Below are 14979 nucleotides of genomic sequence, written 5' to 3'. Positions count from 1 at the left end.
TGCGACCCCACTGCCACTGTGTAGCATATTATTACGTGTCAGGCACTCTTTTGAGATGATAGGACAATAGTCTGAGTTCATAATTGGCAATAAGTAACGGCAAAGCAGTTATAAGTGACTCACATAATTGTGCGCAGTTGTGTATACAGTACACGACTTCCCTGAATGCATTCACCTTCGGCGAGCGCGATGCCGATCACACACAGTTCGAATTCGACCCTCAATCGATGGCTGCGCCATCGCCGCACACGTGTCGAATAAAAAGCAAAGGACAAGTACTTACTTACTAACAACTCCTCTATCATTTCTCATTGCTGGAGGGGTTGCCCCCCCCCACCTGAAAATCCTGGCTCTGCCATTGGCCTACTGAGCTTTAAAGTTCTTTTTCAGAAGCGGCCTGGCCACATATGACAGCTCAACAAAGTGGCTTATCGCATGGAAATTTCTGGCAGCCAAATATCCTAAATGCACGTTTCTAAACGTGGGGGGGGAAAACCGGAGGACCCGGAGAAAAATCCACACGACCCCGGGAGAGAGACATGAAAACTCGAAATATACAGGCGTTTGGGTCGGGATGGAACCCACGGCCTCCTGTAAACCAGGCAAGGTAGTCAACATTTTTTTTCGACTGTGGCGCCCCTGAAAAAAATAATCAACAAATAAAAATCGTGACGGAGGTATCTCTTTTTCGAACAAACAGCGAGACTCAACTAGATAAAAAAAATAGATAACGACGTTTTGATCACAACACAAGCAATTGTCTTCAGGCCAGAGAGAGATAAAGCTGCTGAGGCAAGGTTTTGTTAGGCCTGAGACGGGTGCATCAAGGTAGGTGGGTGGAGCTAGAGATGGTCCAACCACAGAGGCTGGGGCAGTGGACACCCAGCCTGTCAATACAAAGACATCCAACCTAGTAATGAAACTCAGAGTCAGTTAACATCGGTAGAAAGGATGGAAACATCATAGCAAGTTAAGACTTTACCTGGTTAATCACGTCCTTCCAATGACTGCTAAGCAGCTTTCTCTCTCTCTCTCTCACCTGAAGACGGTCGCTTGTGTTGCGATCGAAACGTCGTGATCTATTAATTTTTATTTACGTGACTTGCCCAAAAGACCCAAGAGTATGAATTCCTGCAGTCACGAAAGTTTTAAATCAAGATTTAGATCATTGTACTTACCACTGTTTTAAATCCACTGCTGGATGAAGGCCTCCCCATGTCGTGTCGGCGTACGGCGTAATGTCCCTTTGTACCAAACCGGTAGCAATAATACAGATTAGGAATGGCGAATTAAGGATCTAAATACAACCGAATTACAATTAAGGAGTGAACAGGGGGTCATTTAATGATGTGCTCACAGTGCATGTGCTGTACACCATCAAATCTAAGTGCATGAATAATCATTTATTAGGTGAATATAATAACGCACAATTCTCAAGGAGACTGATCTCTAAACCTGAGATTGTCAAGAGTTACTTCCCAAACGTCTTTCAGTCAGCACGATATCACATGTTAGGGGACGTCAATTAGAAACTAGGCCAGAAAACCACTTCTGGACTTTCTCAAACGGCAATCACAACACCTCGCTGATTTCATCCAGGAGCATCAACCATCACGTGAACTCCGGTCATCCTCGCAGCAGCGGCGGCTTCTGGTTGGCCATCGAACAAAGGCGGTCACCGCATCGCGCGCTTTCAGATGCGCTTCTGCGGCCGTCTGGAACGCTCTTCCTTCCGATATTAAGAACACCAATGGAGCTATGCACTTTTACACGTAGATTAAAAACTCATTTCCTTAAACTGCTTTTTCTGTTTAGTTAGCTTCCCTTCCCCCGCACCTCCGATGATAACGGTTGGCTACGTACGGAGCGAAAGAAGTTCAACATACATACGTACATTACGAGGAGCGGTTCTCCGTGTGTTACACGCCCCTCAATTGCACAGACGGAGTTCCGACACAAATCTGAATGTTGTTCCATGACTTCTCCATGACATTTTGCTCGTTTTTCCTTGCCGACATTCTTTAATGTTTAAACGGTCGGCAAGTTGGATCTGTAACACCGGGGGAATATTGATCACATTCATGACAACATTGATCAACATTTCACGATGGCCTCTTTGTCCTCAGCCACCTGTTCCACCCACTTTAACTCGACAGCCGAACAAGCAAGTCCAGGCAGGTTTAACTAAACAAGTCACCCAGCTACTAATGGTTAAAGACAGCAACAGACACATAAAGGCGACTAATTATACCTTTCAATTGGCCTCGTGAAGAATCTTATCTTAACACAATGTATATAGCACCTTCACAAAGGTGCTTTACAAAGGATTAACAATGGCACAACGTATGAATGCAATGGTGGAGATGCGGTGAATGAAATAGATGAGAGGAAGCAATGGCAAAAATCTGTGAAGATGTGTGAATTCGGTGAAAGCGAAATTAATGATAGTAAATGATGACGACGATGATGAATGGATTGAATGAATGGGGAATTCAAAAACACCCTGACGGTCAACAACAACAAAAATAATCCACACTTCTGAATACAAAGCAGATCAAATGTCACCTATAATTACAGTATATTGAAGATGCACCCCCCCGCCCCTCCCCCCCGCCCCTCCCCCCGCCACTCCCCCACTCCCACGTGCTCTGCGTGTGTGTGCATGTCCGCTGGTACCAGCGGTGTCGAGATCGGCCTCAATGGAGGAGGCTCGTGAAGGACGCTGCTGCTACTGGGCAGTTGGAGGCAGTCGCCCTCCAACAACAACGGAGGGCGGAGGAGCGACGCTCACAACAACGAGCGGAGCGCCAGGTGGCTAAAGCACAGCAATTTGGCACAGTAGGGGGCACAGGTGGTGCATCAGCCAGTCATCTCGGTCATCTCAGTCAGTCGACCCGTGGCACCTGCTGGGTCTGCCCCATGACCTCCTGCCAGCGGGCGTTCGACACTTCACGTGGCCTCAAGGTGCACATAGCCTGGCACAAGCGTCGTGATGACGTCACCGCCATTTAGTGACGAATGGCGGTTGTTGTTGTTGGGATAGAACACGGCGACGACTTGATACGGTGAACACCTCACTTGCAAGACGCTCGTGTTTCAGAAGCCACCTCACCGACCAGGCACCCTCGCGACAAGATGGACTAAGAAGAAGGGGCCGCTTCAATTTGTCTGCGCTCGTTCAAAGACACCGCTCGAGTTTACAAACGCTAAATAAATGACATTTTAGGCCTACCCAATGCTATGTACATATCCAGGTGCACAATTATGTCATTGTAAAATTGCTTTATGCGTATAAATACAGTTCCCTAGATTTTTGCTGGCCACTTCGGGAAAATTATACTGCATAACAATCGTGCACCTGGATTGTCAAATTATTACATAATGGCAAAGAGTGCCCCCCGGAGAGCCTCTAACAGGCTGTTGGGGCAAGTGACGTTAGAGAGCACCTATGAAGAAGGCACACGAGGCGATGGGGGTGTGGTCAGAACCGTTGTCTCCCCACCAGGTACTGGACACAAGTTACTGGACATCTGTTATAAAGAGATTCAAAGCTCATCGGATTTCTCCAGGGTAAATGAAGATTCTGATTACCAGAGGACATACACAGCGGACAGCTGTAGACGCCTAGCGAACAAGAGGCCGTTAGTATAGCCGTGGCAACAAAGGGTGCCACACCTTTTCAGTCTTACAGTTTTCAACAAGGGCATTTTTAGTCCGGTAGGACAGAAGTTCAGGTCTTCAGACAGTGACCGACCGCAACGTGGTAGAGTTGACGCCAGCATGAGTACAGCAACAGTGAAAAAGGTCTGAAAGTGTGTAGTTAAATCCATATTTAGAGAAATCAGCAAACTGGAAGATTGCCAAAGCCATCATTCTAAAAATCCAGCAATCTGAAATGGTTACCTGGGGTGACATTTCAATTACTTTTTTACCATTTTCTATTTATTTTCCATTACTTTCCACGACAAACATTTTTCCAAGAATTTTCCATGACCGTGGGAACCATGCGACACGTGCTGGCATTACTCAGATATGGTCGACAATTTAGACAGATGCTGCTGATGTCACCACACTATGCCCGATCGCCTTCATTTTGCCCATTCTCTCAAGTGTTCCATTGTTAACACCTGACATTCAAGGTCCAGTCATCATCATTATCGTGATCCTCACAACCACCTATCTGATTTAAGGTGTTCTACTTGGTTTATGAACTGTGGGTGACACTGCAAGCCTGTCTCAGTAATCTGCCATCCTTTTCTGCACACAGGTCTCACCGCTCAAAACGTCATCCTCCTGATTACATCCGCAAGGCATGCGGCTCCATGTTCTGTTCCCAACTCAAATTTCCCAACCTAATGACGTTTCGAAGGCTACGAAGCTTTATTTGCAGTTGCCTTGTTAAAGTTCAGCTTTCTGAGATGTGGAGTAATGCAGACATTACTTCTTCATCAAAACGCACAATTTCTGAACCTGAAACCAAATTTCGATGACGAAATTTGCACTTTCTTTTGCGACCGAACTGCTATAATAAATCTCACCAAAGCACTTGCTGAGTACCTGGCTTAACCGTGGCTGTCTGCCAATAATCGAGCCTGCGATCACGGCACTGCTAAGCTCTGCGATGTGACGCTCAGCCACGGCCGTGTGTTTTTTTTTGTTTAATTCCCTCCCTCTGCAAACCGGGAGTCAAGAGTCGATGGAATTCTGTGCACAACGACTGGGCGTCGGTGCGAGCACCTCACCTGGACTGACGCGCGAGCTGGGAGACGAAGCTTCTTGAGCAGAAAAGGTCACTCGGGGGGCTGGAGAGAGATGCACACCGCAAGCCTTCGGCCCACTCAGCACTGGATATCAGCGCAGCCCAGCCTGCAGAGACACGCGCGCGCACGCGACCGTGCAAGGCGCAATTAAGGCATCCGTCCGTTCATTAGGCACGCGGTTGTTCGCATGGGGGAAGAAGAAAAAACAAGAAAGAGAAGTGGCTCGCTGGCAGCAGCTGAGAGCGAGGTTGATTGAAGGTGCACTCTCAACAGACGCCGTCGCTCGTCCTGAGCGAGGGGGGGTACTTACTGGGGTTTGCTCTGTAGAATTCATTAGCCAGCAATCACTTTCCATCACTGTCAAAAACGAGCGAGAGACTACATCATGGGACCTCCTTTGCCAGTACCACGAAAGAAAGCTGTCTCTGGTGTGGACCAATCAATTTCAAAGACAATGCATATATTATCAAAGTACGTTTTTTGTTCGCGTTCTGACCACAAGTATTGTGGTTAACGCAGACATGATTCCTCGTAAAAGGTTTCAGTTTGGTGTTTTAACATCTTAACACCTGTTTTGGGGCCAGAAAAAAGGGGAAACCCTAGTATCACGAGCGAGAGAGTTGAACATGCGTGATGCACCCTTCCCTGAGCCGGGGGGGGGGTAGCGGGTGAATAATCGACGACTCCAAAACGCCCGATGAACATTTTGTCAGATCATGTCGACTTCTAGCCTCACCCTTGCCGAGCCGCTGGTAATTTGGGCGTTCGACCTTTCCGCTGCAAGTATCTTTCTTTCTTTCGTTCACATTTTAGTGGAACGCGTGGATCGAAGAAGAAACGTAAGTCAGGGACATTTGATTGACTTTTTTTTTATCGCATCGCAAGCCCGGCAGCAACACACCGGCTCAATGAAATGCTCACGGCCGTGGCCGGCGGAGGGGTGCGCTGCCCCTCTCTGCACCCGTCCCCATCTCCCGGACCTCTTTGCACCACGCCCTCATTGTAGGCTTCGTAGGAAGGGTGAGGTAGGGGGGGGGCACCTGGTCTCAAACTCCCGCCGTTCCCTCCCTTGAAGCTCGATGTCTTTGAGGGCTCAATCTCCACTTTGGGCGATAAGGGTGTCCGCGCCACTGTTTCCGCGACAGCGGCAGTGGGCGTTCACGATCTTTCCACTTAGCCAGTACGACCTCTCCTGGCCATAGCGTTAAAGGTTTGAAGGAGAGCGAGCACGTTGATGTTTCGGCAGGGCGTCCGGGTTTCAGGCCCCCTCTCCAGCCCCACCATTATATTGACTGTTCATTTAACGGATATGTGAAGGAGACCGTTGCTCATTTATTTTGTCATTTACATTCTCCAAAATGATGATTTACGATCATTTGGAGTTATGTGTTCTATAATTTCGTGTCAAACTGGGAACCCGTAAGGGGATGGCTCCTTCCCTGTGAGATCGCCAGTTCACCGCCATTGATTGAAGCGAGCCAGACTCATGCCAATGAGACACCGCGAGCCGAAACCGGCTTCAGGGTTTGCTTGTTTTGAAGCAACGCCGCCGAAATTACCCACTCACAGAAGGCTGAGCTGATGCACTGCGTCAGAAACGCTCTTGTGATTTTCAATTGGAGATGGAGATGTAAATGTGAAGGAGACATTTCGTCTGTGTCTGTGTTTGCTACTTAATATAGGACTGCTGATTAAACTGCCCGGATGCCGCCTTTCCCGCTTGTCTGCGGTTCCTCCTCGCTCCTCCGAGTAAACCTCTCTTGTTCAAATTATTTTAATTCTATAAAAAATGTTTCACGAAACCCCAAAGCGATAAACGCCTCCCGCGACGCCTATTTGCCACACGGCGGCAAAGTGTACAGTGCAGCAGTCACTCTTCCCATTAAATCAAACCGCAAACTCTTGACAAGACTTTAAGAAACATTCACAGCATGCTCAAGCACAGTGCACGACTTCATTACAGGCCCTGACACAGCGGGACTACAAAGTAGAGCAGTGCTCTTTTTTAAACGCTTTCATCATTTAACTCACTCGGTCTGTTGTTGTCGTTATTGTTATTGTTGTTGTCGTATCCTCAAATCTTGTAACTCAATTTTAACCCACTTCCCAATGTGGTATCGACTGTAAACTTGGTATACTTATGTCATACTGATGACAATACAATATTCTATCATAAAAAAATATGTTTTTAAACATTCTTTTTTCTATGTTATGATTCGGCTTGGGTCGAAGTGTCCACGCTCAACTGACGTTGGCTGTAACTGACCACGGTCCCTTACGTTATGGCAAGCTTCGGGGCCACTTTCTGGAGTCGTGGAGTTCTGCCATTACGAGTACATTTCATAAAAGAGTGTTTAAAAAAACAATTTACTTATTTTATTGACTCCGAATGGACGGATGGACTTAACTGGCCCCTTACCGGGATATGAACTCACAACTTTTCAGGCCGTGAATCATGAAAGCGCGACTCCTATTACCGGAATTTACGCATGGGATAAACTCCCCTTATCTGCACGTGTGGATAATAGGATACATTTATTTACCGCCTCTTCCAGGTGCCTCCTGTCATTCGCGACAATCTCGCGGATAATCGGAGAAGCATAAGGGAGCCACGTGCAGATGACTCGGTCCTGGACGAGTATAGACACACGGGAGGGGATTGGCCACTTCGCCCCTCTAGATCCGCACGCAGCCGTGAAAAATCGCGAGCGAGCTTAGCGGGCGATCGCTTAGGGCGGGAAATTATGGAAGCGCTAAGGGGCCGTCCATAAATGACGTCACGCACCTGGGGGGGGGGGGGTCAGACATTTGTGACGATGTGTGACGAGGGGAGGGGGGGTGTTTGAGAAATGCGACGTCACATCAAAATGCGCAACTTTAAATAAATATAGACAACACGTTCTACTTAATTAATTAAAAATGTTTTCTCCTACATCAGAGTGCAGCGCCACATTAAATACGCACTACAATGACAATAGTTTAAAGCGATTTGAAGCATGTTTTATTTGGGGGGGGAAGCAGAGCTTTGTGACGCCGTGTGACGAGGGGGGGGGGGTCAAAAATCGCCCAAAATCTCGTGACGTCATTGATGGACGGCCCCTAAACGGAGATTATCAGAGGACCAAATTCAAATTGATGGTCGGCAGGAGGCTGATTAAGAGACCTCGCACAGTGAGAGATGGTCCAGTGACAAGTGGATGATTTTAAAGGCCCTTATAACACCACTACTATGTATATTCTTAGTTCTTTCAGTAAAGTCACGTAGAAGGGAAATAATAAAATAATAAAAATAAAACAATAACATTTTCAAGACGTTTCGGCCACAACGCAAGCAGCCGTCCTTGCGTTGTGGCCGAAACAATAGAAAGAAATCAACTTGTGAATAATACGAATCTTTACGAACTGATTCGTGCCACGGATAAACGGAGTCGTGAATAAGAGGAGTGCAGATGTGGGACGTTGAACTGTACAGTGCCACCAAGCCCGACTACAAATGGCCACCTCTAAAAATGATCGATTGCATTCTCGGTAAATGTGTTGTACAGAGAAGGGGGAAAGGATATGGTGGGTGGGAACATGCGACCTCACGCTCCGATAGCAATCACCACAGTGCGCACACTGTACAGCGCTCAAACTTGAGTGCACATACGTGCAAACATGTTATTTTTATTAAAAAATTGTAAAATATATACCACAAGAAGGGAGAGCGCCTTCACACGGCCGGTGTGTGCGTGTAAAAGGCACGGGGGTCACAACGAGCCGCCTAAGATATAACGTCGAATTGGAAAACTCAGCAAAAAAAACAATACCACAACATAAAAAAATATGAATTTAAAAATATTAAAAACTTCGGCAACTTCTCCATCGGTTCAAGCGCTGCGGGAAAAGAAAAAAAAAAGTTTCTCCGCGCGCAGTCGCATCGGTTTATTAAACGAAACATTTTTTGGGACGTTGACGTTTTGACCCCCAATCCAGGCTTGCGATTTCACGAGGGAACTGACGGTGGCAAAGGCGACGCTCGAGTCGAGGGAACGAGGGGGCCCGTGTCTTGATTGCCACACTTGCCCCTGTGATTAACAATCTACACAGCAGCATGCCCGCCTAGCCACACACTGTAGGAAATGTGGCAGTGGCTAAAATAAATGCGATAAGATGTGGTCATTTGCGGAGCCAGCATGTTTTTTTTTAATTCCTCGGTACGCTCGGCTGTGCTGCCGACCTTGATGAGGATCCTTACTTGTATCCGTCGCTGGTGCGCAAGTTCCACATTCACGTGACGGAGCTCAGCCTCGCCGAAGACCGGCTTGGCTCCCAACTGGGAGTTCAACTTGTAACCTCCTGAGTGCGAGTCAAGCGCCCACCACTCGAACGAAAGCACCTAAGCGCCAGAAGCAACGGGAGAGACTAATTATTTCGATTTAAAGCTTTCGTGACTGCAGGGATTCATCTTCTTGGTTCTTTCGGTAAAGCACACGTAGAAGGGAAACAATAAATTAATAAAAATAATACAATAACATTCTCACGACGTTTCGGCCACAACGCAAGCAGCCGTCCTCAGGCGAGGACAGACCTGTTCTTCACCTGAGGACGGCTGCTTGCGTTGTGGCCGAAACGTCGTGAGAATTGTATTTTATTACGTTCATTTTTATTATTTTATTATTTCCCTTCTACGTGACTTTACCGACAGAACCAAGAAGACTAATTATTATCAAACGCAGAACCCCCTCCTGGGTATGAGTCTTGATACTTAAGGGAGGTTATCTTGAGTAAATAAGAAGCTCATTAGTATTTCAAATTCATTGACTCAAATCACAATGTTGACTTGAAGCTTTCATGACTGCAGGAATCCATACTCGTTGGTTCTGTCGGTAAAGTCACGTAGCTAGAAAAATAATAGATCGCGACGTTTCGATCGCAACACAAGCAATCGTCATCAGGTGGGACAACCACAGCAAGAAAAAACTGCTGAAGGAGGCACAATGTACAGTATGTATGTTGAACTTCTTTCACACAACGTAGCGAACCGTGCTAATTGGAGGTGCCACAATTGTGGCAAATTCGCCTGATGACGCTGGTTGTTGTAATCACCAGCAAAACTTCGTACTCAAATTGTAAACGTTGTGGGTTTACTCCCCAACACAACCGGTGTGCTGAACTAGTAACTAATTGGAACGTTTTGTTCACGTGACGAACCTAATTGGCCGTGTGGGGCAGTGCAATATTCCTCAGGGGCCCTGCACTCGTTCTCTGCAATGTTGATATTTTTATTTTGTGTTTTTGTTGCTGTTGCTGCTGCTGTGCTCACGCACCATAGATCCCCCCCACCCTCCCGGTGTAAAATAGCCGGGCAACGTGCTCGACGAGATTATCCGTAGTAACAAATCAAATAAACTAGGTTCGAAGCTTTCGTGACTGCAGGAATTGCTCTTTGGTTCTTTCGGTAAAGTCACGTAGAAAATAAAATCATAATAGAATACGACGTTTCGGTTGCAACACAAGCAACCATCATCAGGTCTCGCTCCGTGTGTCTTGGTGTGTGTCTCTCTCTGCATGTGTCTGCCAATGTTGTTTCCGTGTCTGTGTTTTATCACTCATTCTTACCTGATGATGGTTGCTTGCGTTGCAACCGAAACGTCGTATTATATTATTATTTGATTTCATTTTCTACGTGACTTTATCGAAAGGACCAAAGAGTTAAACAAATAAACTCGAAAATTAACGCTAACGCAGTGCACGTGCATCACACGCGTGATGCAGTCAGCCAGCAGCTCGCTCTGAAACCTTCCATCTCCCCCAGTGTTCTCGTCACACATAACAAAAAAAACAAAGTCGATATGAATAATATTGGTCGCGAAAGCCCACGTCTTAAATTGACATTTGCGACGCGATAATAGACTGGGGCAAGGCTGTCCATGCGTGGTGAAGGGCTCCTTGCCGCTGACAACCCACAGTGGGTGACTCCATCAACTCCCAGAGCCTCCCACGCGGAGTTCTCCAGGAGCGTGTCCCAACTTCCACTTTTCGCGAGAGTTTTCATGACCAAGTCGAGTTAAATTCCAAATCATAACGCTGCCTCAGCGGATTGCTTCAATCGGTTATATACGAATACCGTACGTGCTGATTACCCACAATCTATCAAGACAGCCATGTACAGCGAAACGCTTCTGTGCCCTCAATTCTAATCATCAGTGATGAATATTGGTACCATATCGGAGCCGTTGCATGCACACAATTTATTTAATATGGGGCACAGTGGGGAGAGTTCACTTTGCGGTCACGGCTAACATCAGTGTCGAGTGGTATCCCGACCAGTCCTGACCAACACCCCTGAATTAACCCTAATTTTGCAGCACAGTGAAGGATGGTCAAACAACGCCCATGACTGTTGCGGCACTGACAAGGTTTCATGCAGCAGTGGATGGACAAAGCGCCGTATATTATCACCAATGGCGGAGCCAGGATTTTCAGGTAGAGGGGGCAACCCCTCCGCAATGAAAAATGATAGAGGAGTTGTTAGTAAGTAAGGACTTGTTCCTTGCTTTTTATTCGACGCGTGTGCGGCAATGGCGAGGGTCGAATTCTAACCGCGTTGTGTGATCGTCATCGCGCTCACTGAAGGTGAATGCCTTCAGGGAAGTCGTGCGCTGTATACGTAACTGCGCACAATTCTGTGAGTCACTTACAACTGCTTTGCCGTTACTTATTGCCAATTATGGACTCAGACTATTGTCCTATCATCTCATAGAGTCCCTGGCACATAATAACATGCTACACAGTGGCAATGGAGGTCAAAAAATGCTGATTTATTACTAATAAACCCCGATGATCCGATCGAATTTAGGGATCATTGGGGGGGCACGTGCCACCCCATTTATCACTATACATTAACAAGGAAGAGACGTCATCCTATTGCTCATTCTTAACGAGGAATTGACCGATACGAGGTTTTCATACCTTGGTAAAAACTTGACTTAAAGCTTTCGTGACTGCAAGAATTCATATTCTTTAGATCTTTCGGTAAAGTCACTTCTTCTTCTTTAGTGCTGCCTAACGGCGTGTGCGACTTCACGATGATATTGGTCCCGGTCTAGCACGGCGTGTAGAGTTTGTGCTGTTGTTAATTGTAGCCATGTTTTGATGTTACTGAGCCATGTCGTTTTTGGCCGTCCTGGTCGTTTTTTCCCTTCGATTTTTCCTTCCAGGATTAGCTTTAATAGCTGGTATTTGTGGTCGTTTCGGGCAATGTGGCCTAGGCAGTAACACTTCCTGCTAATGATGGTCTTCAGCAGTTGCCTGTCAGTGCCCATATCTTGCAGAACTTGTGTATTGGTGGTTTTGGCTGTCCATGGGATTTTCAGCATTCTTCGATACAGCCACATCTCGAAAGCTTCGAGCCTTTTTGTTGCTGTTATTGTCAGTGTCCACGTCTCAACTCCGTACAGCAAAATTGACCAGATGTAGCAGTCACGTAGATAGGTTAAAAAATAATAGAAATAAAAAAAACCACCTGAAGACGATCGCTTGTGTTGTGATCGAAACGTCGTGGTTTTTTTGTCTATTTTGATTAATTTTGAACCTATCTACGTGACTTTACAGAAAGACACAAATAATTTGGTAAAAACTGTTTTTTTTTAGTGTGTGTTGGGGAGCTTTTGCGAGCATCCACAGTATGTCATGAGGACAAAAGCTGTGGATGCTGCTAACGACGGCCAAAAACCAGTGTTGACCAAGGTGCTAAACCTCCTTCATCATGAGCAAATTCGGGCTCTCGGAGACCAGCTTTGTCATCGGCGATAATTCTGTTTGTGTTACGTATCGTTCATTGACGAAGCATTGTAATTCACGATGAGGTGCTGGCGACGACGACCAACACATCCGTACGCAGGCCCCCTCTGCGAAAAGGGCCTTGAAACGCCGTATTCAATTTGTAGATGTTGTGGATCTACTCTCCAACACACCGGTGGGCTGAAGTAGTAACTAATTGGGGCGTTGTTTACTGTGACAAACCTTACTGGCTGTGTCGGGTGGTGGAGGGTCACGACACATTTATACTTACGCGATCTAACTCAAAAAACTTTATTGTTAATAATATTGGTCGCGAAAGCCTACCGTGTTAAACAACCTCTGTAAGGTTTCCCTGGGATTAGGGCCTGATGAATTGAGCAACGTGAGTGAAATCGCATTGGCAAAATCGAAGAAAGAAACCAAATCCTCAGCTATGCAGATGCAAAGTGGGACGACACACGTTCGTGTGCATGTATGTACATACGTATGTTGAACTTCTTTCGCACCCTACGTAGCCAACCGTGCTAATCGGGGGTGCGGGAGACCATAACTGGCGCTCTTGCATTGCCAAACATGAGCGTATAATGGAGAGCAAAGCGTTCCTTAAAAATTGTCTTCTGCACTCAACGTGTATATTCGTATAAAAGCACCAAATGCTATTTGGATTTTCTTTTCATTATCGTGTTGAAATGTTTTAAGCTTATCAACGTTTTGACAAAAAAAAGTACGTTTTCCGGCACAGAAGTGGTTCAGAAGCACGATGACCTGTGTGTAATTGCAGTGTACAGTACAATACATTTGCACGTTGAAGTGTCGTTCGAGTAACGGTTTCTGTAATTAGACAAATTGCATTCAAATACGGAATAACTGATGCGATGTAAATATTTACAATGTTCGTCTTTGTTGTGCGACCCACTTGTCAAAGTGCTGTGTGGCCTCGGGCTAAATTGACATAAAACCTCCTGGGATCCCGATACAATTCCTGCCATGAATAAATAACCATGATAACATTTTATTATAATCTAATGCATGTTTTTTTTTGTTGAGCGTATATGATTTCATGGGAGGTCGGTATCGCCTACCACATCGGCCGAGTGCATCGGCGCTCGCCCTACATGGTGACCTTTTGCTCCCACACTGGAAATGTGTAAATTCCACCACTGGCTCTCTGGCTCAGGACCACCAATGGAGACAAATATTGCCCAGGTGGTGACGTGAGATCAGCGATAACGTTTGATTCGTTACACAGCATACGAATCGTAAAGGGTGTGGCAACAGTGCTCTCTGAACGCAACAACCTGAGTTCAATTCCTAGCCATGGCAACACCAGTGGTGAGTGATACCCACAATACTATTTTATTTCACCAGAAAACGCCCACTGAGCTATAGAGCAATTTTTTCGGAAGTGACCCGGCCACAAATGATCATTCAAAAAGTGGCTTATCATGTGGACATTTACAGCAGACAAATACTCTAAACGCATGCTTCTAAATATGGAAAGAAAAACCGGATGACTCGGAGAAAAATCCACGCGACCACGGGGACAACACGCAAACTCCAAAATATACAGCAGTGGTCGGGGTCGGGATCAAACCCACGACCTCCTGTATACCAGAAGAGGTAATAATATCTCGCCACCGTGGCACCCCCAATAAAGACCAGCATGGTGAAGTATGGTCAAACAACCGCTATAACTGACACGAAGTGGAAAGGATTTCATCTGTCAGCTGACTGACAGACCGTTCGAATTTCTGCACCATCATCACAAGCCACGATCTAGCGCCTGCTGGTTAAAGGCCTCCCCGAACCATCACCATCCATCACGATCGTGCGATGCCACGATCCATCTCGATCTTGCACAGCTCATGCCATCGCTCCATCTCCGCAGCGGGCACGCTCCATCCTTCGGTTATCACTCGGTCACTAGTGCTGACCATCGGCCATCATCACTTCCCACAACACGTCATGGCCAAGTCCATTTCCTGATCTTAGCAGTCAGCAAGACATCTCTAATTTGTGTTTGTTTGCCGAGACGTGTTCCTCTTATAGTCTCTCAGTGTCACTTCCCTGCATACATTTCGTCCACGCTTTTTTGTGCACGTCTCTGTTTAAGTTGTACATTGTCAGGTGTTAACGACCATACATCTGCACCATGTGTTTGTCCATAGCAGCTTTGCATACACCCAAGTAGTACGTTCCTTCTTCTAGCACCTTGGTGTGTTGCTTTTCATTCTCAAGCACAGCTTTCCACACGCAAGCTTCGTCTCCCACACCTCTTCATTTCATCACGTGGTGATGACCCTCGTCCACCGTTGTAGTTCATTTCTATTGGTTGTATCGACGCGTGTCGTTGCCTGCTGTAAATTGCCACGCGATGATAAGCCACACTTCACTGGGCTATAATTTGTGGCCAGGTCGCGTCTAGAAAAAGAGC

General features: G+C 46.5%; 1 protein-coding gene across 5 annotated transcripts in view; it reads right to left on the bottom strand.

Moving 5' to 3' along the window:
* LOC144724932 (tyrosine-protein kinase Yes-like) overlaps window positions 1–14979 on the bottom strand; it is an 80903-nt gene that overhangs the window by 26960 nt on the left and 38964 nt on the right. For 4 of the 5 annotated variants that reach the window (XM_078604254.1, XM_078604252.1, XM_078604250.1 and 1 more), the window contains exon 2: window positions 4743–4866. The gene's annotated coding sequence lies outside the window, so the exon portion shown is untranslated. Of the gene's footprint in view, window positions 1–4742; window positions 4867–8997; window positions 9139–14979 lie in introns of all 5 variants that reach the window. The other variant, XM_078604251.1, reaches the window with a different exon arrangement.

The sequence above is a fragment of the Lampetra planeri genome, chromosome 22 (assembly GCF_965212315.1).
Source record: "Lampetra planeri chromosome 22, kcLamPlan1.2.h2, whole genome shotgun sequence".
NCBI lineage: Eukaryota > Metazoa > Chordata > Hyperoartia > Petromyzontiformes > Petromyzontidae > Lampetra > Lampetra planeri.
This window is presented reverse-complemented; position numbering and strand designations above follow the sequence as displayed.